A 27,901-nucleotide genomic window follows, 5' to 3' on the forward strand; every position below is an offset into this window, starting at 1 on the left:
AGTGAATAAGTGAAAGAAAGAAAAAAAATCTGTTTTCTCAACTAGAATGACAACTAATAAACGTGGAAGGAATGTTGGAAATAGAAAATTACCATGTAACACCCCCATAAGGGTAATCACAGATTTAGGTAAGAATTTCCAGTGGGTGTTAAAACTAGTGGTGAAAATTTGATGAGAACTAGGAAATGTGCATCATTGCTAACAAGTTTCCCACAAGATATTCACTCATTCCAAGAGGAAACAGAGTACCTTTTCCATGGAGATACCTGCCAGACATCACCTCCAACAGTGATCAAAGTAACTATCAGAATGGGGTGATCTACACTGTGTGTCTCCTAATATGACACACTGAGAAGGACACCACAGCATCTTAGACTTCCTTCCTGCAATGCATAATCTGGATATAGCTACTGGAAAGCATCAGACAGACCTAAGGGAAAGACATTCTGCATAAACACTGGCCTGTGATGTCATGACAAGACGAAGGAGGACGAAAGGCTGCTGCAGACTAATCCTCCCCCAATTTTTGTTCATTATAAAGAACACCACTGAGATAAACTTTCACCAAATTTTGTAGATTAGATGTTTCTATTGTATTAATATTAACTTATTGCTATTGATTATTTTACTGTGTGGCTATGTGACTAATGAATGTCCATGTTATTAAGACATAAGAAAAAAAATATTTGTGGATCAAGGGAAATAAAATATATAATCATTCCCAAATATCTTAAAAATACAACAGTAATGTGTATAGTGACAGAGAAAATGATAAAGCAGATGTGGGAGATATTAATATATAGGAAATCGGGGGAGAAGCATTATTATGTTATTTTTGCAACTTGTTTGTAAGTTTGGAATTGTTCAAAACCAACAGCTAAAACATCTGCAAAAATACAGTAAATAAGCTCTTAGTTTTCATAGTCAAAATCCAAAAAAGTGGATAGTAGAGGATAGGACAGGTAGCAGAATACAACAGTCACTAATATGGCAGTATGTAAAAATGTGATGTGTAACCGATGTGATTCTGCAATCTGTATTTGGGGTAAAAATGGGAGTTCATAACCCACTTGATTCTAATGTATGAAATATGATATGTCAAGAGCTTTGTAATGTTGTGAACAACCAATAAAAAAAATCCAAAAAAGTAAAAGCATTTATCATAAATACTTCATCTCATAAAAGAAACATGAAGACTATAGACTGTGTCATGTATTCAAACTGTATTCTTTAAAGAAAGAAGAACACAAGAGCATGGAAGTTCTGCTTCCCTTGATACTGCATAACTATCATACTCAAAACCTTGTACAGTGTCCATTTATTTGATTCATATGTATGCTATTAGCCCATGGTCAACCATTCAAGGTTTTAAGTAATCCGTTTGCTTAGGTGATTGTACAGAAAAAAAGGAAGATGAAGAATCAAACTGAACTCTAGGTATCTATAAGCTGTAGTGCATAAAAAGGAACCAGATAACTTTTCTTTAAATGTAGGCATAATTCTTTTCTACCACCACAATATTTACCTGGCCCTGCCAGATATGCTCATCATAATGTAACCTACAGGCACACTATCAGGATCATTTCCTCATTTAGAGACACAAAGACCATGCTTTTGTGAGTTTGTAATCTCATGTACACATGGGAGAAGGCAGTGATTGTTCTATTTGATGAATGCATAGACCAATGATTCTGAAGCATGGCAATTTAGAATCCCCTCTCCCAGAGAACAGTGGGCAATATTTGGACATATTTTTATTTGTCACAATTTCAGTTAAGAGGCTACTACTGGTATTCTACATGCATGGGAAGGTCTGTTACAACAAAGAAGTATCTGTGAAATAAAGTTTCTGTCATGCCAATACATAATGTTATTACATATATACCATTGTTTATTTATCACTATATATAACATATATAAATATACATGAGACATCCCATATTGATTTGAGTTTTATTAAAGAGCTCTTAAATATGTGCAAGTCTATAATAAGTTATAAATACTTCTGCTTGTAGCTTAAAAGCAACTACTAAACCAAACACACTTTAAAGTAACATAAGAGCAAATTTGTACAACCAAGACAATTCAATTAAACATTAATTTAGATTATGGATAATGTGGATTTGCAAAATCTAAGTGGCCACTTGGATTGTACATGGTATCGCTGCTGCTACACTAAATAGTTCTGAAGTTCACAGACTATTTTCTTAGTGTCATAAGACATTCTGATTTGTCTACCACTTTTTTTTTTCCATGAAAACTTCATCTGAGCAAAGCTTGCCTGGGTATCAGCTTTCGTTTGGCTTAAAAGCATCTTTCACTTATTAAATCTGCCTCTGTCTGCTTTCTTCCTCATTAGACCCAGACCATGAGAGTAGACCTCCTTGTCATCATGTGATAGTAGATGTAAATACAGAGATATAGCTACTGGATATAGCTACTGGAAGCGACATCAACTGGCTATCCAGTTCATCTTAAACATGCTTTCATATTTCTTTTAAAAAATTACCCTAAAATGGAAAGTTTCAAATGCATGCATTCTCATGGGTAATTCATGAATCCTTAAAAATTGTTTCCACATAGCTAGTGAGAAGGATACCAAAACACACTGAAAAACTACTAGGGAATTTTATGATCAATCTGCTTTCAAATCCAGAAACTCTTTTCCCTTATGTACATGTGATTTTATAGAAGGATAGATGGATAGGTACTTATGAATCCTTTAGAAGAGCCCATGAGCTAATAATATACCAACAAACCAAACAGATATTGTTGAGGCATTGAGTATGATAACCACACAGTATCTGAGAAGCAGATGCTGAATGACATGCATTTGTGTTCCTTTTGTTTTGAGAGAGTACAGTTTGAATGCAAGACCCAAAAATGTAGAGTCTTCATGTTTCTTTTGTAAGATGAAGTATTTATAATGAACACTTCCTTCTTTTGTATGGAGTTTGGCTATCAAAGCTAAGAGCTTGTTTATTTTATTTTTGCAGATGTTTTAGCTGTTATTTTTGAATAATTTCAAACTTAGAAAAGCCTTACAAAAAATAGTATAATCCATACATGTGCTCCAATTCTGGATGAGTGAATTCGCCTCCTTTAGTCTTTGACTATTCCTCACTAAAAGAATGATACAACTACCTCAGGGTTATTGTAAGTATTAAAAGGAAGTGCCATTGATGCTAGTATCTTTCCTTCTCCTAGTCTTAATTGCCTCTAAACATTCGTGAGTTTCCTGTCTCTACTGTTTTCCTCAAGTAAATGAGAAATAACCTGCAATTTAGGACTTGAGGGAATAAGTAAATGCATCAATTTCAGAATCTCACTCTAAAGGAAATACTAAGTCAAAATATGTCTCTTTATAGGAAATTGTGTTTAACTTATTACAAAATTTCTGAAAATTGTACCTAATTAGACTAAAGGAAGTCAGATATCACAGAGGACAAATAGAAAGGGCAGCAGGGATAGAAATCACAGCTCCCTTTTATTTTTTTTCCCTTCCATTTCTATTTCATTATGAACCTTTAAACATGACAGATTAATAATCATAATAACTAAGTATGATACAATTTACATAGCAAACGGATCATTTTCAGATTAACTGAAAAGAAAAATATTACAAAATCCAAAGGATCCTCTGTTCCAGAAGGCAGAAAGGCAATGCTTCTCAGGCAGGTAAGACCTTTGTGTGTACTGAAGGAAGAAAAAAGTCCAGTGTGGCTGATGTGGAGGGAGCAAAGAGGTCAAGTTCATGGTAGGCAGGAATGCTACCACACAGATGGGTGGGGCCAGATCCTAGCATGGAGGGCCATGTGGGACCTGCATTGCAACTGGGACTATGTTCTTAAGTGCAATGGAATGTTATGGACATCTTCATTGGGGAAAGACATACCAGATTTGTTTTAGAAATAACTTGTGTATAAGAGAAGAATCACAGAGGGCTAAGAAATGGAGTGAGGTTCCCATTAGCTGGAACACTATTGCAACAGATGAGGAGAATAGTGGTAGAGATGGTTGTGATGAAAAGTGGAGTAAAAACTCTGTTTTGCAGGTAAAGAGTATCTTCTTTCTAACAGGATGTGAGGAATTAGAGAAAGAGAGATTCAGGGATTATCTCAAGATTTTGATGTTTTCATCTTTGCCCACACAGTTACTATGTATTTTGATAGAAGACACGGAAGGCCAGATTTGAGGGGGGCAATAATAAAACTTTCCTTTGGGCACTATAAATTTGATATTAGACATTTGTGACCTGACTTGTTAAGTTTTAATGTAAAACTGTAGTGTTTAGATGTAAATGCAGATGTTCAGGAACCCTGTGAGATCCCAAAATTGGTTTTATAGACTTAATTTGATCCAACACATTTATAACACTGAGGAGACAAGAAACAGTCTCTCCATAAGCAAATAAATGCACACGTTGGTTTATAAAATATAACATGGAATCAAGGTACCTGATTTATAACCATATATACTTAAAATTTTTTTCTTAGATGTAGATGGACATAATAACTTTATTTCATTTGTTTATGTTTTTATGTGGTGCTGAGAATAGAACCCCTTACCTCACATGGGCTAGGTGAATGCTTTACCACTGAGCCACAACCCCAGCACCTACACTTTCTGTTTTCTTTTTTTTTTTTTTTCAAATAACAGAATAGACTCACTCAAGGTCCAAATTTATAGCTGGAAATTAACCTAGCCAATATATCTAATCTGTGAAAACTTTCCAGACTGTTACAAAGAATACTTTCAAAATTTACAAGTTCCCTTCAGGCTGTCTATAGACTCTTGACTTCAAAATTTGTTTTATGGACTAGTAACACTTGGGAAATTCCAAGAAATGGAAAATCTCAGGCCCCACCCTAGACCTGTTAATCCAAATCTGTCTTTTAGAAATATCAGCAGATAATTTACATGTACAGGAGAATTTCAAAAGTGCTGTTTTAATAAAAGTTACACCACTCTTGCTTTCATGGAGATTATTGATCATATAAGTTCTGCATATTCAGAAAGCTAGCATTACACTCCCTTGACTGACTGGCTAGCACACTCTTAACGTTCAGTGAGGAAAGCTGTTACTAAAAACAAAATGATGTGTGCATGCATGGGCTTGCAAATGTATCCAAGATACGTTTTTTTGAGGTCTTAAAAAAGCTAGTAGGAAAACAGCATGCAGAACCCAATTGTAGACCATACCTTCTTTGGTCCACCTGATCATAAGACAACCGTGCTGGGCAGTTACAGGCCATCACCAGTCCCCAAAATCAAGGATGTGCACATTATCTCGCCTGCCCCCCCCACACACACAAAGATACAGAAAATTGCTTAACTGTGCACACATGCAACACAAATTGCAAGGGAATTGACACTTCGTGGGAACACCTCTTACCAACATAGTATGGAAGCTGGACAGTCAATGCTTAACCCTTCTCAATTGAGGTTTATGGACATGTTTTCTCAGAGGTTTCCTAGTAGGAGCGAGCTCCAATTGCTGATAGCCAAAATCTACTTAATAAAGCATCCCTTTTAGACTTTTCTCTTGCCTTGTTTCATTTTCTTTCCTTTTTTTTTTTTCATTCTTTTACTTCTGTTTTCCAGGATCACCTCCCAAATAAATGAAATTCACTTGAATTCTTATCTCAGAGTCTGCTTTTGTGGGGAAAAAAAAACTAATGATATTTTTAACGAATATTTAATACAGATATATAATATACACTTGTATATACAGTTGAATGCATGTGTGTACATGGAGAAAAAAAGAAAAAAATATGTATAAAAAGAATAATGTTTGCTGCTGGGGCAGAATGACAGGAGAGTTTTGCCTGAGACATTTTTGTATTATTATTATTGTTGTTTTACATTTTTATTAATTAAAAAAGTAGGGAACAAACACTAAGATCTTTTAATCTTCATACAAAATTAGAGAATTAATGTCAGTGCATATAAAATTATGTAACTATAGTTGCCATTTGTGACTATCCCAACATAGATTTATTTTTAATAAAATATTTTTTAGTTGTTGATGGATCTTTGTTCATTTTTATGTGGGCTGAGATTTGAACCCAGTGCCTCACACATGCCAGGCAAGTGCTCTACCACTGAGTCCCAGCCCCAGCACCATGGCTCCATTTCTTATGAGAATCTGACTGATCATTTCAATAGGTCCCTTCATGATCTTCATAAATTTGTTTGCCCTAATAATACAAAACACTCATGGCAATATCCCAAGTTAAGAATCCAGAAAAGCCATAGGGTATAATGAAGAGGTATAAACAGGTTACTATCAAATTGCCAGACAGCTAAATCCTTTATTTGCTTCTCCTCCTACTACATTTTGATGTCTGCACTAAAATCACTAAGTCCTAATTTTACTGCTCTAAAGGTGAAGAGGATTGTGGTAGGTTAAGCCCCACATTTCTGTGTGATTTTAATGAATGAGAAGCTTCATTATTGTATAAGCTGAGAGGTTGTGCTTTTACCAAAATAGTAAAAAAAAAAATTAAGAAATCAGTAACTTATTATTTCTGATTTAAAAGATATCAACCCATAGAGATATGGAAGAAAAACTGTATGTCATGGTTCTGTTATAATTCACAGTTAAATTCTAGCAATTTATGATTCATATGTTAGCAATACTTGGGGTAAGGAACATAAGAAAAGGTGGTTATTACAGAAATGAATGTATAAGCTGAAAACAATTTAGAGTTGACTAGAAGGGAAGAGAAAATAGGGCAAGTGCAAAACAGGCTAAAAGCTACAATAATACATTAAGAACAGTGAGAATAATGAACAACAAGCAATAGTAATGATAGTCACCTTTTATTAAGCATTCACTGTGCATTGAGCACTGGGTTTTGCAATACCTCTAACACCTATGTCTAGACTTCATTTTAGATGTATTTGTCATCAATATATTGCAGCTGAGATACTGAAGCTCCAACTAGTAAAGGATCTACCTAAAATCACATAGATTCCTAAGTCAAGAGTCAAACCTAGACTTCTAACTCCAGAAGGCAAGCTCTTAAAAGACCCAACACTACCACCAGTAACATAACATGTGCCACTCCAAAAGTATTCACTTTAAGCTCAAATTCTATGGTAACATAAAAAGAAAAATGTGTATTTTATACACACACACACACACACACACACACACACACACTATATGTATGTATCACAAATTATAATTTCCTGACATAAAGTGATTGACTAAGATAGAAAAAAAAATAGAATCTACTCATTTAGACTATTGTGTAAGACTCAGCAAACCAGAGTCTGTAGGCATATTGGAATAGAGCAATTAATTTTAAAAAGGGAAATATATATGGCTGGGTGTGGTGGTGTATGCCTGTATTCTCAATGGCTCAGGAGGCTGAGTCAGGGGATGGCAAGTTCAAAGCCAGCCTCAGCATTGGCAAGGAGTGAGACCTGTCTCTAAATAAAATATAAAATAGGACTGGAGATTTGGTTCAGGGGTTGAGTGCCCCCTGAGTTCAAATAAAAAAGAGAAACACACATACACACGCACACACACACACACTTTTTGGACTGCTACCAACAGAGCACTTGAAGCAAAACTGAAAAAAAAAAGATATATTCCCCTCCAAAGGTAGTATTAAATTTACTATACTTTCTTATAATGGGGAATCTTGTGGTTATTAAAAATCATTTTAAAAGAAAGTTTTAATAAATGGAAAATGGTAACGTCATGAAGGTATATGGTAAAAGAAAGAACAAAGTGTGTATTGGCACAGAAAACAACTAGAAAGAAACTTTGAAATTTTCAATAATGGTTATCTAAGATTTTTGGCATCAAGAATATACTTTCTTTTTTTAATTCTTAGTTATTAAAGACAGTAGAATGAATTTTGGCAGAATACATATACATAAAGTATAACTTATTCTATTAGGTTCCCACTCTTGTGGCTGTACATAATGTGGAATTACCCTGGTCGTGGATACAAACACAAGGCTAGGAAAGCTATCACCAATTGATTCTGCTGTCTTTCCTATTCCCTTCTCCACTCCCTCCAATTCATTTCCCTCTCTCCAGTCCAGTCTATTCCTATTATTCCCCTCCCCAACCTCTCTTGTTTTGGATTATTATCCACAAATCAGAGAGAACATTCAGCCTTTGGTTTTATTTGGGATTGCCCTATTTGCTGAGTGAAACAAGAATATACTTTTCTTCTTCCTTCATTCTTGCTTATGTATAGTTTCAAATTTTTTAACCTAGGCAGGGTAAGACTTGCAGAGTTAGCAAAACAATTAGTTAACCTACTACAAATTCAGAGCTTAACTTCCTTTATATTTGTTTATTTTTAGAAACGTATAAGAATCTTCTCTTTTCAATAGCATTGTAAAAGCATATACTTTGCCTGATCATTTTTGCCTAGATATTTTAATTCCAGTAGCTGTGTGATTGTATCTAGATATCTTAATTCTAGTAGCCGTGTGATTGTACCTAGAGGATATATTTCAAGCAGTAGAACTACTTGAAATTTCAAATTTGCCTTGTTTTAGGAGTTTCCCCACATTTCTGTCAATTTACCCTCCTCTAACAGTATGTAAAAGTTCTGTTTTCTTTGTGCACCTGCTATTGTAGTCTGACACATCTTTTAAATCTTTGTTGACTATTTGTTGAATTCAGGAGCTTTCAATTCTTTGAGTCATTGAAAATCAAATATCACATGACCCTTTTTCAAAAACAAACTTCCTAGGCATAATAAACAGAAAAAAAAGATGAGAAAGCATCAAAAGGTAATCAGACGGGTTTGGCATTTGTACAGGCCATGTGAGCATATATATAGAAGAAATGTGCACAGATATGATAAGGCTTTGATGCTCCAAATTGAACAATTCCTCCACCAAACATTTAAAATGCCCTAGAATGTAGCAGACTCCAAAAGTACTGATTTGTCACAAAAGGACAGAGCCCAGGGATGTTTCACCTTTGACACTGAGACCAGTTTCTTCCTTCTCAGTTACCAGGTCTATGAAATAAAGCTAATGATAGGAAAAGGCATTTGGGGACAACAAGGATTAAAGTCATTATTTGCATTGAATATCCAAGCAAGTTCTGTAAGGGAAGTTGCTGTCTGCACAATGCATGCTTGCTCACAGAATGGGAAGAGAAGAAGGGCTGATTGCAGAAATTAACAGTAGGTAAACTTTCAACCTTGGAAAGATCTGCTTGGCTTAAATGAGACAGAAATATTGAAGAAGTATAAAAAGAGTTGTAAAAAAGATGAAGCTTGTCATTCAGTAGAAAGAGCATAGGATTTGAGTTACAAAATTCATTTTACTAGTTCAACTAGTGGTTTAGTTTCTCTGAATATTGATTTTCTAAGCCACATTGTATCAACATAGGGTTGCTAGGCAAGTTAGATGAGGACATTTATGAAATGTTAAGACTGTGCTTGGTATATATGGGTACCCCTCAAGCAGCACTTTGGTTTCACCTTGATTCATTAAAGAAATTAAACTTATTGACCGAAGACAATATCTTACAATTCACAAAGAACAGGGAAATCACCTTCTGGAAACTATTGTTAAAATCAAACTTTGGGAGAAAACCACTAACTGGGCAGGGCAGGGGCATATAGAGAAATGGAATTACAAAATTCTTGCTCTTACATTCCAAGAAATTAAAGCAATTATCTTCTATCAATGGGTGATTAAACCTTACAAGATCCCCTTGTGCTTTGTAACATAAAGTCCATACAGTTCACTACTCAAATAACCAGACAGATCCAGGAAATAGATTTGCCTCAAGATTTGCTGTCATATTCATTCATCAGGTCCCAAGTTTCATAAAGAGCCCATTCAATGTGGCCTCTATTTCTTCAGTGCTATCACTTGAGCTTGAACTACTGCTTCAAAGCTATGACTATCTAAACTACTTTCTGCCACTTAATGGTGCCTTCTATGTTAAATGATTTAGATATGAGGTATCCCTCAAAATCTCAATGCATGAATGTTCAGAGGTGAATTGATTAGTTTTTGGGAGCTGTAACTTAATTAATGGATTCATCCAATTGAGAGGTTAATAATTTGAATGAATTCATGGGTGGTGACTGTAGGCAGGGAAGGTGTGACTGGAGGAAGTAGGTCACCAGAATCATGCCCTTAGAGATTGCATCATCCCTGGGTCCTTGCACTTAAGCTGTGTCTGCTTCCTGACTATCATGGACTGAGCAGCTTTTCTATACCAGGTTCAGACCCTGAGCTATGGAGTCAGCTAACACCTTGAGTCAAAATAAACTTTTCTTCTTCTTGTTAGGTCTTTTGATCACAGCTATGAAAAGCTGACTAAAACAAATGGGAAAAAAATTAAAATGACTTGCTACACCTGTCCTTTGTACATCTAGGAAGAAGAAAGCTGAATACCTCCTTTGATCTGGCCTTCCCTACCCATGACCCATAGGACCTCATGTTGCCAAGTCTCATGGTTTTTAAATTCCACGTGTAAGTCGTATCGCTACACCTGCCCCTTCCCTTAATGTCTCATTCACACGAGCAATTGTTTTTTTTTTTACATTTATTTATTTATTTTTTTACACGAGCAATTGTTTACTCAAAATTTCCATCTAGATTTCTCATAGATACTACTCCCGTCTCACTAATTTAGTTTTTTTCAGTCTTCTTCATTTTAGGAATAGTAATTTCAACCCTTCATTAAAAAAAAAAAAAACAAAACTTGAAATCATCCTTGACTCCTCTCCTTCCTTTATATTTTGTATTCAGTAACTACATCATGTTAATCCCAACCTTCCAAATGTACAGAATATAACCACTTCACACTTCTACTGCTTCCCACAGGTCCAGTCCAGCATTGTCTCCATTGTGGATCGTCACAGAAGCCCCCTACCTGGTCTCTCTGCCTCCCTCCCCACCCTCCTACTCTTCTATCACAGTTTGGCAGATCGGGTAATCCTTTTGAAATTGAAAATTTGATCACATCACTTTTCTGCTCAAAATCTACAATGACTTCCCATCTCATTCAGAATGAAAGCAAATGCCCATAAAACAATCTGTGAGAACCCACTGGACTGTTTCCTCTCTGACTTCATCTCCTTTTTGTTTCTCCAGGCATGTTCTGCTCCACTCACTCAGTCTCCCCTAATGTTCCTCAAACATGTTCCTGCCTCAGGCGTTCTGCCCTGGATGTTCCCTCTGCTTAGAATCATCTTTTCCCAGAGAACCACAGGACTTTCTCCCTCAGACCTTTAGAAAGTGCAAAAATGACTCCTTTTTAGAGAGACCACCCTTACCACTTTATTTAAAATCGCACGTATATACCTTTGCTTCATATATACCACTTCACGGGCCTTGTCTTTCTCCAGAACAATATGGCACAATATGACTTATTATTTTTTTCTTATTTTTTCATCTTTTTTTTCTCTCCCCTCTGAATATACAGATTTGGGGGTACCAGAATATTTGCTTTCATTGTTCATTGATAAGTAACCACCTTCTGGAAAGAATCCTGGCACCTGGTGGCTAATAAATGTTTGTGGGAAAATAGGTTTTGGACAGAGTTTTAGAGAACTGCATTGTTCCACTACACTTTGGACAATGCACATGCTCAAAGGAAGCAAAGATACTACATGTAAGCATGCACTAAGAGAATATGAAATGGAGAGCAAGACTGAGAAGTTTCATAAATCAAACTAAAAGGTACATGTATAAATACATTCTGACCTTTCTGAGGGCATAGAAATAACTAGATTTGTGTGTGTGTGTGTGTGTGTGTGTGTGTGTGTGTGTGTGTGTGTGTGTGGCCAGCCAGGTATGGGACATAATCAGAGATCTAGAGAAAAAATTAATTTCTTCCAGCATTAGGATGCCTATATACTTTCATTGCATACTTTTCTCTTTGATTCTAAGAATGTTATGTTAGGTAGCCCAGGAGATTAGGCTCACCTCACCTTTCTTTTCAGTGTGAAACAGTTTATTATAAAATCTCTTAAGAAATTTAATTATCCATATATGAGGTCTGAATGCAGATTCCCAGAACCAGAGAGAGTGACAAAAATCTGCCAAGTACAGAAGTGAAAGTTAATGAAAGTACAAGAAGGAGGAGAAATTTCATGCAATTAATAACTTTTATAAAGTCTGTGGCACAAAGGGGTTTCTTGAATCCAAATATTTATAAAAATCTCAAATAGATATGTGTTGCATTTAATCACTATAAAAGTCATAAAGTATTAATATCACCAAAATCACAAACAGAAAAGGTATTATCAGGGTTGTTCAGAGGAAAAGAATGAATGGGAGATATGTAAATAATAGATGGCTGAAATTCAGATATATAATATATATGTGTATATATACACATATATATGTGTGTGTATATGTATACACATATAGATAGGTGTCATATACATACATACACATATATATATATTATATACACATAGATAAATCTGTACATCAGATATATATATCTCTTTCTCCATATGTGTGTATATGTATATATATATATATATATGTATATATGCAGATAGATAAATATGAAGAAAGAGAGACAGGAGAATTTACTATGGGACGTGGTTCACACAGTTATGAAGGCTGGGAAGTTTCAGGACATGCTGTCTGAAAGCTGGAGATCTAGGAAAGTGGTGGTGTAATTCATTCTTAGTTCAAATACCTGAGAACTGGGGGAACCCTGGTTTAAGTTCCAGAGTTCAAAGTCTGAACCTGGAATTCCAGTGTCCAAGAATAGGAGAAGATGGATGTCCCAGCTTTAGAAGAGAAAGAAAATTTGTCCTTCTCTACCTTTTTATTCTATTCAGACTTAATTGGTTGGATGAGACCCAGCCACACTGGTGAAACCAGATCTTCTTTACTCAGTCCACTGGTTTGAATGTAAATCTCTTTGAGAATCACCCTCACAGATACACAGAAATTATGTATTATCAGTGATCTGGGCATCCCTTAGCCCAGGCAAGTTGATACATAAAATTATCTATCACACTTAGAGATGAGCTTTCTTTCTGCAAAAACAGAAGGCACTCATTTGTGTTATAGATAATGAATAAAAAAACAAATAAACGAATTAAGGAGAAAGTTTCTCCTTGCCTAAGCTCCACCCACCCCCAGGCTTCAGGCTAGGGAACATGCTTTCTTTCTATCATGATCAGTCACATGACAAAAAGGGAGCAGCAAAGTGGTCAGCTAGGGGCACAGTGACCCTGTTATTTGTAAGCCACTGCAATAGATGTTGCAGTTGTCATCCATCACATTTTAACCATTTTGATAATCAAACTTTCATACTGGTAAGTAATGTAGTTGTTTTGCTTTACTCTTTTATCTTTCTTAAATAGAATACAGCCAGATGTTTGCTCAATCACAGAAGACAATAGCTAATTTCATGCTGTTTCCAAAGTTTAGAACCATCCATCCTATTTATGAGGTTAAGATAAGGGTTTGCCAAAAATTAGACTGTATATATGGAGCCATGGGAAGAAAGTGACCCTTGGAGGAGGAAACAGGATTCTGACCATGAGCTTATGCCACAAGCTCAATCTGAGATTCTGGGTTAGTCATCTGACCCCTCTTGGCTCTGGAGTTTCTGCATCTGTTTGAAATGGTGGTCTCTGAGGTTCCTTCCAGCTCCAAATTCCATGACTTTATCCATCAGGCAACCTTCTAGGCCATGTTCCAAGTGCCGCAGAGGCCAGGAACACAACCCAGTTATTCACACTCAAGTCTATAGACCTAAAGCATCAAAACTCTTATCTCAAGCATGTTTAGAGATGCTTAAAGAGCCAACAAATGTGGAGAAAATTGTTTCCATGAACAATGTAAGGTGCGCAATCAAGAATGAGCCAAAATTGTATATCTAATTTGTAGAGGTGGAGTCACAAATGTAATCCAGCTCCAATAAGTAGGAGAGATGACAATAAACTTTGGATAGGCTTAGAATAAGAAGTTTTTTCTTTTTTTTTTTTTTTCCAGAAATAGCAGTTGTCTGAGCTTACATGCTAAGAGGGATGGCTCTATTTGGGAACAGTTAAGGTAAAGCTTAGGACTCAAAGCTTCTTGGTTTTGTGTTTCCTAGCTACATCAAGTGAGTTAAACATGTTGAGGTATAACAATTTGGAGTAAAAGAAAAAGAATATGTAACATGAGGGAAAATAATCATTTGTGTATTTTAGAGTTCTTTAGAAATTTAATTGTAAAACATACTTCAAATAATGACTGCTATTTATAACCATGAAAAGTTTTTGATCATTTTTATTAGCAAATACATGCCTCTAACCTTACTTTTTAGATACCATTTTATATCAAGTCATGCATCTTTAAAATAATATTTCATTGTTTTCTTGACAAAAATGAGAAAAATAAATTTCTTAAGAAGCAAATTTCTCTTATTTCAAATTATTTTTTTTTTGGGGGGGGGGGTACTGAGAACTGAACTCAGCGACATTCAACCACTGAGCCACATCCCAGCCTTTTTTTTTTTTTTTGTATTTTTTATTTGGAGACAGGGTCTCACTGAGTTGCATAGCATCTTGCTTTGTTGCTGAGACTGGCTTTGAAATCACGATACTCCTGCCTCAATCTCCTGAGCCACTGGGATTACAAGTGTACACAACTGCACCTGACTTCAGAATATTAATATCTCTTGGGTTAATTCAATCAATCAAATAATGATAATAATAATAATAATAATAATAGACTGGATTCCAGAATTCATAATTGTTTTCCTTTCCCTCCCCCACAAGAAAATAAACAATATAAAAGTGGACACAGTGTGTGTCTTTTTCTCTTCTACTTAATGCCTAGCACATTGTCTAACACATAGTAACATAGTAGGTACTCAGATATTTTCAGATGAATGAACTAATGTCCCATGGCATATGTTATAATTTCTTGCTAAGAGTGAAAATTTAGAACTTAAAGCATTTCTATATGGCAGAGTATTCAGTCTGCACAAAGTTATTAAAAAATAAGCAAAGGGCAGCCTGATACTCTGGAAGCCTCCTGCTCCTCTGAAGAGAACAATAATGCCTTAAACTCAGTCTTGGAAATTTTGCCAAAAAGTGGTGACATGCACGGCCTGACAGTTAAAATGGATGAAGAGGACTCACTGAAATGAGACATATTATGGTCTCCACCTTTACACCGGCACTCTCCATCTCCACTTGAAGCTGAGTCTATTCCTTTTGAGGACACAGAGCTGTCATCTGCTACTGCTCAGTGTATTGGAAAGAGCACGACAGCCCAAGTCAGGCTGCTGCTGTTTGACCCTGACTGCCATGCCTGCTGCTTCCCAGCTGCCTGCCCTTTGGTCACTCCTTCAAACTTGCTGAGCCTAAGCTTCTCATAGATGTACTGTGAGCTCCCTTATAACATTTCTGGAGAAACAAAGAAAGCATATTCAGAGTGGGCTAGTGTAAGGTCCAGAAACAGAGTATGTGTAGAGGCATTTAGCTCTTATTATCACTGAGATATTATTCTCTACTATTGATGTAGGAAAGAGAGAACATATTTAAATTTAGCCTTCTTAATGAATATCTGCTTTTGAAGGAAAAAGAAAGCATATGTTAATCTATAAGGCTTGAGTCCTTTCTATTCACAAATTCTGAAAAGGCAAATGAATACAACTTCTAATGACAAGGAGGACAACTCTCAAAATTAAAAGGGCTTAGCTGGGCAGGGTGGCTCACACCTGTCATCTCTGAGACTTAGGAGGCTGAGGCCGGAGGATTACAAGTTCAAGATCAGCCGTGGTGACTTAGTGAGACTTAATCTCGACATTAAAAAAAAAGAAAGAAAAAAAGCGGGTGGAGATGGAGCTCAGTAGTAAAGCATTGCTGGGTTAAATTCCCACCAAAAACAAAACAAAGAAACAACCAAAAAAAAAAAAAAAAAAAGAAAGAATTTAACAGGTTTCCTCTCTGAACATTTTCATACATATAACAACCAAGTCTGAATGGGAAATGCCAGTTTGCACATCTAGCCTCTCCTTCTGTTTGATGAATTTCCATTTCATAGAGAAGTTATGAATATGATCTGAAATAATGGCAACTCATTTCACCCTCAATGTCTTTCAGCTCTCCCTTTACTTTCCTGACCCCATGTTCACACCACTGCCTTTTAGAATTGAGACTGATAAAATATGAAAAAAAGACTTTCAAGAAAGAGAATGTCTTATCTCTATGATTAAAAATGATTATAGTTTTCTTAGAGAATCAAAGGTAAATAGAATCTTATTTCAATTATCCACAGGCAGTTTATTTAAAAGTTATATTTTAAAATGTGCATTATGTATATGGCATTTGGAGTCGTATATAAGAAAAAAGTACTTTGGGGACAAACATAAATGGTTCTGGATAATCCATTGTTTTAGCTTATATTCGGCACTATTGCTTTCCATCGTAGATAATTGAATTGGCAGCATCAGCGAGTACTGATAATGAAGGCAATAATTCTTTGAAATCTTAAATCAGAAGGGCTGAAGTTTCTTTAAAAGGCAAACTTTCATATGGCCACGCACATAACTCAGAAACCATAAAAATTTCTTCATTACACAAAAGCCAATATACTCCTCACAAAACAGAATACAGTCTTTTGATTTTTCTCTAATGCTCTCAGAAACTGACGTTTGATCCTAGATGTACATATAAAGGCTTGAGACCTTCCTCGGACTCATTCCCATAACATTTCTATAGTTTTAATGTTGGCTGTGAAATTGCTGGCATTGTCAACAAAGCCTATCAAACATGAAACAGGGTCATGGTCCTACAATGTGACTGTAATTGCAAACAATCAAGTACAAGAATTCTAAATGTGACTGATGACACAGTGGCTGCAGGTTGGTTTCCCTGGGAAGCCAAGCCTGAGACAGAGTTTAGAGTGCAATGTGTGTACTAAAGAGAAAGGTTTTGTCACCTGTGAAAGGGAATGTGAAGAAACAGGAGTGAGTAGAGGTAAAAATTGGGCTGGGATGTAGGTCTGATCTCAGCTGACTTTGGAGGATCTAGAAAGGCCCATAGTTGTCTGAAATATCCAACGGTTAAACACAACTGAGCAGATCAGTGTTGGATGGGGCCCACTCCTGAAGGCGTGACAGTGGTTAACTGGATTTCTGCAGCTGAGATAACCCTTTAGCGATTGCAGGCTGTCAACAGCCCTCCCAATGAGCTGGGGCTCCAGGAACCAGGTCTTCACCAAAGGGATGTGTGACACTCATATGCCACCACACTCTATAATACTTCCAAGGTTAGATAACTCTCTTATTATGATTTTTATAGACCTATAAGAAACAAATGCCACCCTCCCCTCCCCCGCCCCCATAGTCTTTGCTTCCCATTGGCTTTAAATTTAGCCATTGTTAGAACCATGATGATGCTAGAACCGACAGATGAGCAGTAGCCATTGCTAGAACCATCTCAGCTCCTGGGGACTTCAGCTAGCATGTAGGAGTGAATACCAAATCCAGAAAATGAAAATGAAGAAGAAATTAAATTTCATAGCTTTTAGTATATTAGCAAGGAAAATAACACATTTCTCAAAAGATTTGATTCCAGCTCTGTAGGGATTACACTATTTATTATTCTATTTTCTCAAATAGAACACCTGCTACCGTCACCAGTTTGAGTTAATTCTTCATATTCTTACTTAAATTAAGAGCCCAAAATAACCATGCCTCTGCAATGCTGACTATTTTATCTCACAAGATGTAGGTTGGTGATTATTTAATAACAAAATCAGCATGCTTTAAAACTTTCCATCCGATATTTAAATGAAAACTAGAGATAATCAGTACTGAAGGTCATCTTTAATCTATTCTTTTGCCTCTTGAATTCTAAAGGAAGGATGTTTGGAAAATTGGTCCTTTTCTTGTCTAAAGCACCATCTGAGAGTGTCAAGTGTTAAAGAATTAAAAACAAAAGTAGCATACCTCACTGTCAATCAGTAGGGGTTTGATCTGCAATTTGTTGCAAAAGACATGATGCTCTCTAAATGGAAGGAGCAATCAGCCCATGTCAAACCTGCCACCAGGAATGTTTGACACTGTCACACTTGAGGGCCATCTCGCCGGCTGGGTTGATCACTTGCTGTTCAATGGAACTTAACAATAAAACACAGCACAATAAAAATGTCCACTGAAAGCATTGCAACATATAACTATAAGCTGTTCTGTATTTTGTAGGCTTTCTAAAATGAAAAAACCTTGACCTGTCTTTTCTCAAATGGGCTTACTGGCACTTGACAGTCTTTCCATTTCTACCCTCGTTTGGCAAGAAAAACAGTAAGAAATTGTCCCGTGGTGGAGAGGAATGGCAGGGGTCCAAAAAATAAAAGTGTCTTTGATTTCTATAAACATGAATTGTGTCTAGCTTGGCCTCAGGTGGGATTGAAGGGGAAAGGGGAAAAAAAAAAAAACAAGGCATACCTTTTCCTTATGGGAAAAATTGAAAAACAGTCAGTTGTTTTTTGTTTGGGGTTTTTTTGGGTTTTTTCTGCAGAAGAATTATTTGCTAGCTTTTTTGTCATTTTTTTTCTTTTTCTTTCTTTTCTTTCTTTCTTTTATTAAAGACTGATAACTAACCCACTACCATACTGCTAAAAATCATTTTATCACTGAACTCTTTTTCTAAAATAAATGGATATGGACTGGAAAAGATGGTTCTTTACTTTAAAAAGGGTATCAAAATGTCATTTAATCCCTGATTGTATGTCTAAATATTCTAACTATAGTATTAATGTGCTTATTAAATTCTACCTTAGTACATAAATAGACTCTGGTCTACTTCACCCAAATTACTTCATTTCTTACTGTCATCATCTCTAAAAGAGAAATTAAATAGGCAATGTCATAATCCATTTAAAATATACATGCTAAAACTTCAGACATTTTGGTTATGGGGGGGGGGACATAAACATTAATATTAGGGACATTTTCCAGATTTAATAAAAGCCATTTTTCATGAAAGGCATTAATTTTAAGCAGTTTCTTCATGTCCTTTAAATTTTTCAACCCATGCGATGGAAAAGACCATATGTATACACCCCACTTGAATTTGAAAAGCATACCGCAAAACCCTTCCCTATTCGTTTGTCATCTTAAAAGGAGGTGACGATGACCTTCCTGAGACCTCAAGATTAGGTCAAGAAATAATAAACCCCAAATCATCTTTGAAAAAAAAATCTGCATGTCCTTCCCTTCCACTCTAAGAAAACACATATAAGAAAACACTGGTGAATTTGGCTCAACCACATGAGCCACTGTAGTTTTGTGAAGGCATCCTTCTGTCACACACAGAGTGTTTAAATGACGGTGATTGATTTTTGAACATCCTTCCCATTTGTGGTTCCATCCCTGAAGATCTGCAGAATGTTTCAAGATGTCACTGGTTGTTCTGCCTGAAGAGTTTCTCGCGGGAGAGTGGAGTCGTGGGGTACGTGGTTTTGTACTATGAGTTCTGCCAAACCCTGAGTCTGAGCTTCACTGAAAGGGATCCTTGGAGATGTCTTTGTAAGACAGCTATCCCCACCTCACTCTCCCACCCCCGGCCCCAGTGCTGTCTGTGAAATGAAGCCGAGCAATTGAGCCTGCTCAGATTCTGAAAGTCTTGATTATGTGTCACTCTTGATTGATGTCATGGCAATATCATAGCCTCCTTTGCAGAACAGAGTGAATCAGGCTTATAGATTCTAAATATTTGCAGAGATGTCATTAGAGGTAGTATCCATGCAAGAAATTATAATGCTAGGATTATGCTATAGAAAGCAAGTAATTATGAATATTAGGACGAGAATGTTTCACAGGGGGGCCTTCATGAGAAATTTAGACATATGGTGATTTCATCACTGTTTATAATTTTCATTCCTGACATCAAGTGGCAGAGTTTTCACAATCAATGGCATATGCTTCCTTTGTACCAGGGAGCAATTATTCTGTCACAACAGACTGGAATCCTTCAGCAGGTGACATCATGTCCTTGGAGCTTCAGTGGCTTGCAATTGCTAGAACCAGCTTGATGTGAATGACAGCCACGGAAGGGAAGGCAGAGCCCTTGCTGGTACACCTGCTGTGTTGCTGAAGAAGAAGGAGAAATTCAGCCAGTGTCCTTTACTCTGTTTTCAGGCAGTAAACAAACCTGAAATTACTACAACTCTCTACAATGAATGCTAACATAAAATCCATGGAATTAGTAACCACCCTGGTTCTTAAATCTAAATACCAACACTAACTTCTGACATTTGCATATACGTCATATATGTCATTTTGGTCTTGCCTCACCACAATCTTGTGATATGATTATGCTATGAGAATGCTTCTCTGTGAGCTCAGGTTTGCATGGGAATATAAATAAAATGAGGATACTAGAGGAAGTGTGTGGTAGGGAGATATACTTGGAATGACTAAGAAAAACACTGAGGGTAAAACAAAATATAATCATTCAGATCAAAGACAGCTTGGAAAATTTTATATTAAATTTTATTTCCAATTTCATGATATTTTCACTCTTTATGCTTAGTGTAGTGCTTAAGCACTTACTTATGCTCTGCAGGGATTTCTCCTGACCCTGGCATCAATGAAAAAGTAGAGTTGCTATAAGAAGTAATATATGGCAGTATCCCTGTAATACGATCTTTTAAGGTCTTCAGGGAATAGTCCGAGAAGGGCAATAGCTGGGTCAAATGGTGGTTCCATTCCCAGCTTTCCCAGGAATCTCCATGCTGCTTTCCAAAGTGGCCGAACCAATTTGCAGTCCCACCAGCAATGTACAAGAGTACCCATTTCCCCACATCCTCTCCAGCATTTGTTGATGTTTGACTTCATAATGGCTGCCAATCTTACTGGAGTGAGATGGTATCTTAGGGTGGTTTTGATTTGCATTTCTCTGACTGCTAGAGATGGTGAGCATTTTTTCATGTACTTGTTGATTGATTGTATGTCCTCCTCTGAAAAGTGTCTGCTCAGGTCCTTGGCCCATTTGTTGATTGGGTTATTTGTTATCTTGTTGTCTAATTTTTTGAGTTCTTTGTATACTCTGGATATTAGGGCTCTATCTGAAGTGTGAGGAGTAAAAATTTGTTCCCATGATGTAGGCTCCCTATTTACCTCTCTTATTGTTTCTCTTGCTGTGAAAAAACTTTTTAGTTTAAGTAAGTCCCATTTGTTGATTCTTGTTATTAACTCTTGTGCTATGGGTGTCCTATTAAGAAATTTGGAGCCCAACCCTACAATACGTAGATCGGGGCCAACTTTTTCTTCTATCAGACGCAGAGTCTCTGATTTGATATCAAGGTCTTTGATCCATTTTGAGTTAACTTTTGTGCATGGTGAGAGGAGAGGATTTAGTTTCATTTTGTTGCATATGGATTTCCAGTTTTCCCAACACCATTTGTTGAAGATGCTATCCTTCCTCCATTGCATGCTTTTATCCCCTTTATCAAATATAAGATAGTTGTAACTTTGTGGATTAGTCTCTGTGTCCTCTATTCTGTACCATTGGTCCACCCGCCTGTTTTGGTACCAGTACCATGCTGTTTTTGTTACTATTGCTCTGTACTATAGTTTGAAGTCTGGTATCGCAATACCACCTGATTCACACTTCCTGCTTAGTATGGATGAATGGATTTAAAAAATGTGGCATTTATACACCATGGAGTATTACGCAGCACTAAAATGACAAAATCATGGAATTCGCAGGGAAATGGATGGCACTAGAGCAGATTATGCTTAGTGAAGCTAGCCAATCCCTAAAAAACAAATACCAAATGTCTTCTTTGATATAATGAGAGCAACTAAGAATAGAGCAGGGAGGAAGAGCAGGAAGAAAAGATTAACATTAAACAGAGACATGAAGCGGGAGGGAGAGGGAGAGAAAAGGGGAATTGCATGGAAATGGAGGGAGACCCTCATTGTTATACAAAATTACATATAAGAGGTTGTGAGGGGAATGGGATAACAAACAAGGAGAGAAATGAATTACAGTAGATGGGGTAGATAGAGAAGATGGGAGGGGATGGGAGGGGGGATAGTATAGGATAGGAAAGGTAGCAGAATACAACAGTTACTAGTATGGCATTATGTAAAAATGTGGATGTGTAACTGATATGATTTTGCAATCTGTGTTTGGGGTAAAAATGGGAGTTCATAACTCACTCGAATCTTGTGTATGAAATATGATATGTCAAGAGCTTTGTAATGTTTTGAGCAACCAATAAAAAAATGAAAAAAAAAAATAAGTAATATATGTGCTGTAGAGATAACCCTGACCTAAACTCAACCCCCAATATGTAATTCTGTGTGTTACCAAAGTGAAAAAGAAGAATGTGAACTTCACTTGCATAATGAGCCACTTCTAATAACACGTATGTTCCTGCATTTAAATGGCACACATTTGTGGATCACAGATGCTAAAAAAATCTTTCAACTTCTTGCCCTGTGATGTGGCTACAATGATTGGTCAAATGTCACAGGTCTGCCATTCACCTCAGACATGGCTAAGAAGGCTGGTGTTTCACCTGAGGAGTGAATCCGTCCCTGGATGAAAGGTAGGACCTCATCACAGTACAAGGCAAGTGACACCAGAAAGTACCACCCCTTGGTAAATATTGGCGTCACATTTTACTCAATGATCATGGGAAAGGAACCTTGCCAACTTTATAAATTTGACATTAAGACCTTATCTTGCCAAGCAATGGCAAAAGCTAATAGAAGTCATTTTGGCCTCTTTTCTAAAATAAAAGATTTCTTCTTTATGGTTAGACCCTGTTAACTCTGTGTAGAGATAGTATTTGTGTAGCATTTGTTTTCCTGCCAAAATATATGTCATCTTTACTGGGATTCATTTTTAGTAATTTTTTTTTCAGTGAAAAAGCTTAAAATCAGCACAGCAATTTGAAAAGTATACTCAGCATGTTTTAATAATGATAATGAAACCATAGTGTTAAGAAAGAAAAAGAACTGATCTACAGTAGGGTGGATGCCCACTAGGTTCTAGCTACTTTACATGCATTTTCTCATATTAATCCAATAAAATAGCATTATTATTGCCATTTTGCATATGACAAAACTGCCTTTGAGAGGTTGAGTCATTTGCTCAAGTTAACAGAATTAGATCACTTCTGTTGCTCTCATAAACTTGCCTTTACTTTTTAAAAAATAACTAGACATGTAAAGGAAAATCAGATAAGTCCCCAAATGTCCCTGTATTTCTATGTTGGGCATGTATATCCAATGAAGTGCTCTATGTGCACCCATTTTTTCCTGGAACATACACATGTATTTTAATTATCAAAAATGAAGCAAAGATGAAATGAATATCTAAAGGTGATAAAGGTCTTTCAAAGGAAGACTAGAAATCTGAACTTCTGACTCTCAGTCTTCTAAATCCATCAAAATAAAGTTGAGTTTTGATATGCCACAACAGCTGTTGACTTGATAGAAATGGAATATGCGATGAAAAATAAAAACAACAACAAAACTTGGGCATAACATGGCAGTAGTAGGATTTTTAGCCATCACTTATACAGATATTCTGAGCATTGTGGAAATGTCAGTACATATGAATCCACTTGTATCTAGAAGGTTCTCTCCCATAATCATCTGATATGTAGATGATTCTCTAAGATAGCATCTCTTAAGAAGTATCTGGCAACTTATCTTCTCAAAATGTTTGCTATAGACAATATTTTTTTAAAAAAATAATCAATTAGCCTTTGTACAACTCCTGGGCTCTTACCCAGTCTTCTTATCTTCCAGGTATGCTACTACTCATTCTTTAAGTTGTAGTGAGTGGATTTTTTTATTCATTTGTTTGTTAGGGGGAGTGATGTTCCCTACTTTAAATAGTTCTTCATTGTCTTCAGAATTCATTTCTAAAGGTTTAGCTATGTATACTTCAAGATATGGCCCTCAAAAACCTCTTCAACTTCTTCATCTTTCTTAGCAACACAAATCCCTGTCTCCACTCACCTACCCACCAACATGCACACTGAGAATCTTCTCCTTGCAGGTGCTAACAAAATTACTTGCAGTTCTACAATTTGCCTTGTTTCTTCTTTTCTTCTTGAAACTCCAAACCTTCAAGATATTTTCTGATCCTGTAACTTTCCCGTATTCCTTTCCTTGGCTAATTACACCTTGTCTTCACTTTTCTGGAAAAAAAAAATCCTAAAATATTGAGTTAGGCTTTCCTCTTTCATTCCTACTTATAAATTACTATACCATTTGTCAAACCTAATGTTCTATAATTGCTGATTTTCTAGTGTGTCTAATCTTCTAAACTCCAAGGTCCTTGAGAGCAGGTATAATTTGCTATTCATAGTTACATTTCAAGAGCTAGCCAACCTACCATTTGTCTAGTGAATAATTTGGAACATGCATCCTGCAAGAAATGCAAGAGAAATGTATTCCAGGGAAATTCTGAAGGCTCTTCAGCTCATGTTCCATAACCTGCCTTATTGGGATGTGCTTCAAACACAAAGGTTTGGTGTTGATTCAGTAACACGTGGAATAGAATGAGGACTGTTCCTATATTCACTAAAAAATTACTCTCTAGCTTATCACAGCAAAGACCCTCCATATTTTGATGTTTGATTGTAACCCATGTAAAGTAGACTTAAGGCCAGGTACTGATATTTCAGAGAAAAGTGTTTCTGGGGAATCAAAGGACTAAGAAGAAAGAAAGGACATCCAGAGGTCACATAGTGTGGTAATGTGGCTTGATTTAGGATATGGCCAAAATAGCCTAAAGCAAACATCTACCTTAGGTGATCTCATAGAAATCTAAAAAATATATATAATTACTATGGCATCTGTGAATCCCGTCTAAATATGCCAAATCCATTCCCTTTGTTCAGTCTTAGAGGAAGTAAAATAAAATAGGGGCCGTCATTATCCTTTCTATCTTTGCTGTTTGATGTCTGTCCAAGGATCCACCGCATTGGCTTTCAGATGCTGTCTCAGGCCTACTGAAGCATAGTCAGAATGGGGCTTCACGGACAGGTGGCATGGGTACCCAGGCACTGTTGTTTCAAGTGCAAATCAGGGAACTTTTCTTATTTATAATATATGAATATGCACCAGAAGGCTGTAATATGTCTGTACCTGACAGGGAAGTGGTTAATTATGATAAGATAATATTCTGCAGGTATTTAAAATTTATGGAGAATTGGTTTTGACATAGATAATACATATGTCCCAATGTTAACTGAAAAAGATAAAAAAAAAAGGAAGGCTTCTGGGGTCTACATACGTCTTCATCTCCTATGCTTTCAGGGTGGTGGATATGTACAAACAGAACAAAAGCTGGAAGGAAAAGGTGATTTCTGGGTGGCAAGATTACAGGTGATTTTCATTTTTATCTTTATGCTTTCTGAATTTCAGCCTTATAAAATAGCTCCACTACTCCCAAAAGCACTTAGGGAAAAATTCTTCATGGATGCCAAAGGCTCTTCACTGGGACAGTGTTTGAAAATAAACAACTGGAACATGCCAATTGCTTATCAATTGGGAACAGATCTATGAAACTTTGATACATTTACAAAATGGGAATTTATGTATGTGCTGAAAGTGCACGAAAATTTTTACACTGGTTATTATAAGGGGAATTCCAGGACATGTTATTATGTAAAGAAAGTTAGATGGAAATCACTGTAAATAGTATTCTATCATTAATCTAAAACATGAGGCAGAGTAACACATGCTTATGTCTGTTTATATTGAAAAAAAGATAAACTGTAATTCAAAATAGTTTTATTCTGTGGGAAAAAAATAAGATGGAGGGAAAGGAGATAAATATAAGACTCACTTGATTGTTTCGTTGTATAAATCTTACTTTATAACCACTTTAATATTTTACTTACTCTTGATAAAAATGAATTCAATGAGCAATGTAAATTAATTAAAAATAAATTTTAAAAAACTAAAGGAAGATGCAGTTGGTGGCATAAGCACACAGGCAGCATGCAAAGTGATTCTAATACCTGGCAATTTGGCTATAAATCTTCATTTTATATACACCCTAAGGGGGGAAAAAATCAAAGACTCATATGAAAGTAATAAGTTCATGATCACCTAAAATACTAAGAATTTTGGTATAAATAAAATAAAGACTGATATAAGATAAATGAAGTTAATAAAAGTATGTGGCATGAGGAGCTAGGAGGTATAGTTTAGTGGTAGAGGTTTGCCTAATATGTGTAAGACCCCCAAGACTTAAAAAAAGAAAGTACATGATCCTCCTATTTCATTTGGAAATTATACAAAATTATGAGATGTGTTTATCTTGGGAAATAAAACCTGCTCTCTACTGAAAATACCTAGAAAAATTGTGAAAGCAAAATTATGAGCACTCCCAGTACCCAGATTTTGGGTTTCTCTTTGCTTTTTTTTTTTTTTTTTCTTTTTGGAACCCAGATTGAACCCAGGGGAACTTGACTACTAAATCATATCCCCAGCCCTTTTTATTTTTTAAGGCAGATCTTTCCAATGTTAGCTTTGAACTTAGTATCCTCTTGCCTTAGCCTCCCAATTTGCTGGGATTACAGAGATGTGGTGCACTACTGCAGACTTCAGTTTTTAATTACTGTTTTGACCTGAAAGCAAACAAGGCTTGAAAAATTACCTGACTCAGATGCTTGAATTGGAAAAATGCAAAAGGAGTTTGGACTATCTTGTCTACCATAAAGCAAAGAAACTAAAACTCTTAAGATTATATCAAAATGACTGCTATGGATTGCATTGATTTCCCCCAAAATATTATATGTTGTAGGCTATTTGGAGATACAGACTTTGGGAGATAGTTAGGTTTAGATGATATTATGATTTAGATTCAAAATGTCCTCTAAATAACTTGTTAGGCAATGTATCAGTGTTAAGAGATAAAATTAGATTATTAGAGATGTAACCTCATCAGTGGATTAAAGAATTTGACGGATTAATAACTTGATTGGACAACTGGGTGGTAACTGAAGGCAGGCGAGGCATAACTAGTGGAAGTAGGTCACAGGAGTCATATCTTTGGGGACTATATTTTGTCCCTGGTTTCTCTCTCGCGCTCTCTCTCTCTCCTTTCCTGCTTCCAAGAACTGAATAACTTTCCTTCACCAAGCCCTTCTGCCATGATGGTCTCCTTCACCTTGAGCCTAGAGCATGCAGGCACTGACTGTAGGCTGAATCTTTGCAAGTTTGTATGCCCCAAATAAACTTGTCTACCTTTAAGTTGTTCTTCTCAGGAAACTTGGTCACAATGATACAAAGCTGGGTAACATTGATGATGTCTTGATGGAGGTAAGTGTTAAAAGAAGAAACAGCAGAAAACTTCTCCCTCCCTCCCTTCCCCCCTCCCCCCCCCTCCCTCCCTCCCTCCCTCCCTCCTCCTCCTCCTCCTCCTCCTCCTCCTCCTCCTCCTCCTCCTCCTCCTCCTTCTTCTTCTTCTTCTTCTCTCTCTCTCTCTCTCTCTCTCTCTCTCTCTCTCTCTCTCTTTCTCTCTTTCTCTCTCTGAAATGTGAAGACACAATGAGAAGGCAGCCATCTACCAACCAGGCTGAAAACTTGCCCATACTGGCACCCTGATCTCTTTCAGCCTCTAGAACTGTGGGAAGTATATATTCTTTTCTGTTTAAACCACCCAGTCAATAGTATTTTGTACTATCCCAAGAAGACTAAAACAACGACTCAAGAAACCAATCTGAAGAGGTACTTGTTGACTGCCTCAAGTGGGACAATTTAAGTATCAACAAAAATATAACTGTCATGAACTGAAGACAGCAAATGTATTTATTTCCTATAATACTCAAAACAAAGCAAACCCTACCAGAGGAAATCTTTCCTTCTCACTTTTAAAGAAATTTTAAGAAGGAAATCATTACATTTCATTACTAAGGAAAAAGAATTAAGAATTTCTCATATTCTTCCTAT

The 27,901-nt window shown here is 36.4% G+C and overlaps 1 protein-coding gene across 8 annotated transcripts in view; it reads right to left on the reverse strand.

Moving 5' to 3' along the window:
* The window catches only part of RBMS3 (RNA binding motif single stranded interacting protein 3), a gene marked incomplete at its 3' end in the record, with an annotated part of 671,965 nt that overhangs the window by 264,123 nt on the left and 379,941 nt on the right, over positions 1-27,901 (reverse strand). The window lies entirely within an intron of this gene.

Source organism: Spermophilus citellus (genome assembly GCF_964194105.1).
Source record: "Spermophilus citellus genome assembly, chromosome: 3".
Lineage (NCBI taxonomy): Eukaryota > Metazoa > Chordata > Mammalia > Rodentia > Sciuridae > Spermophilus > Spermophilus citellus.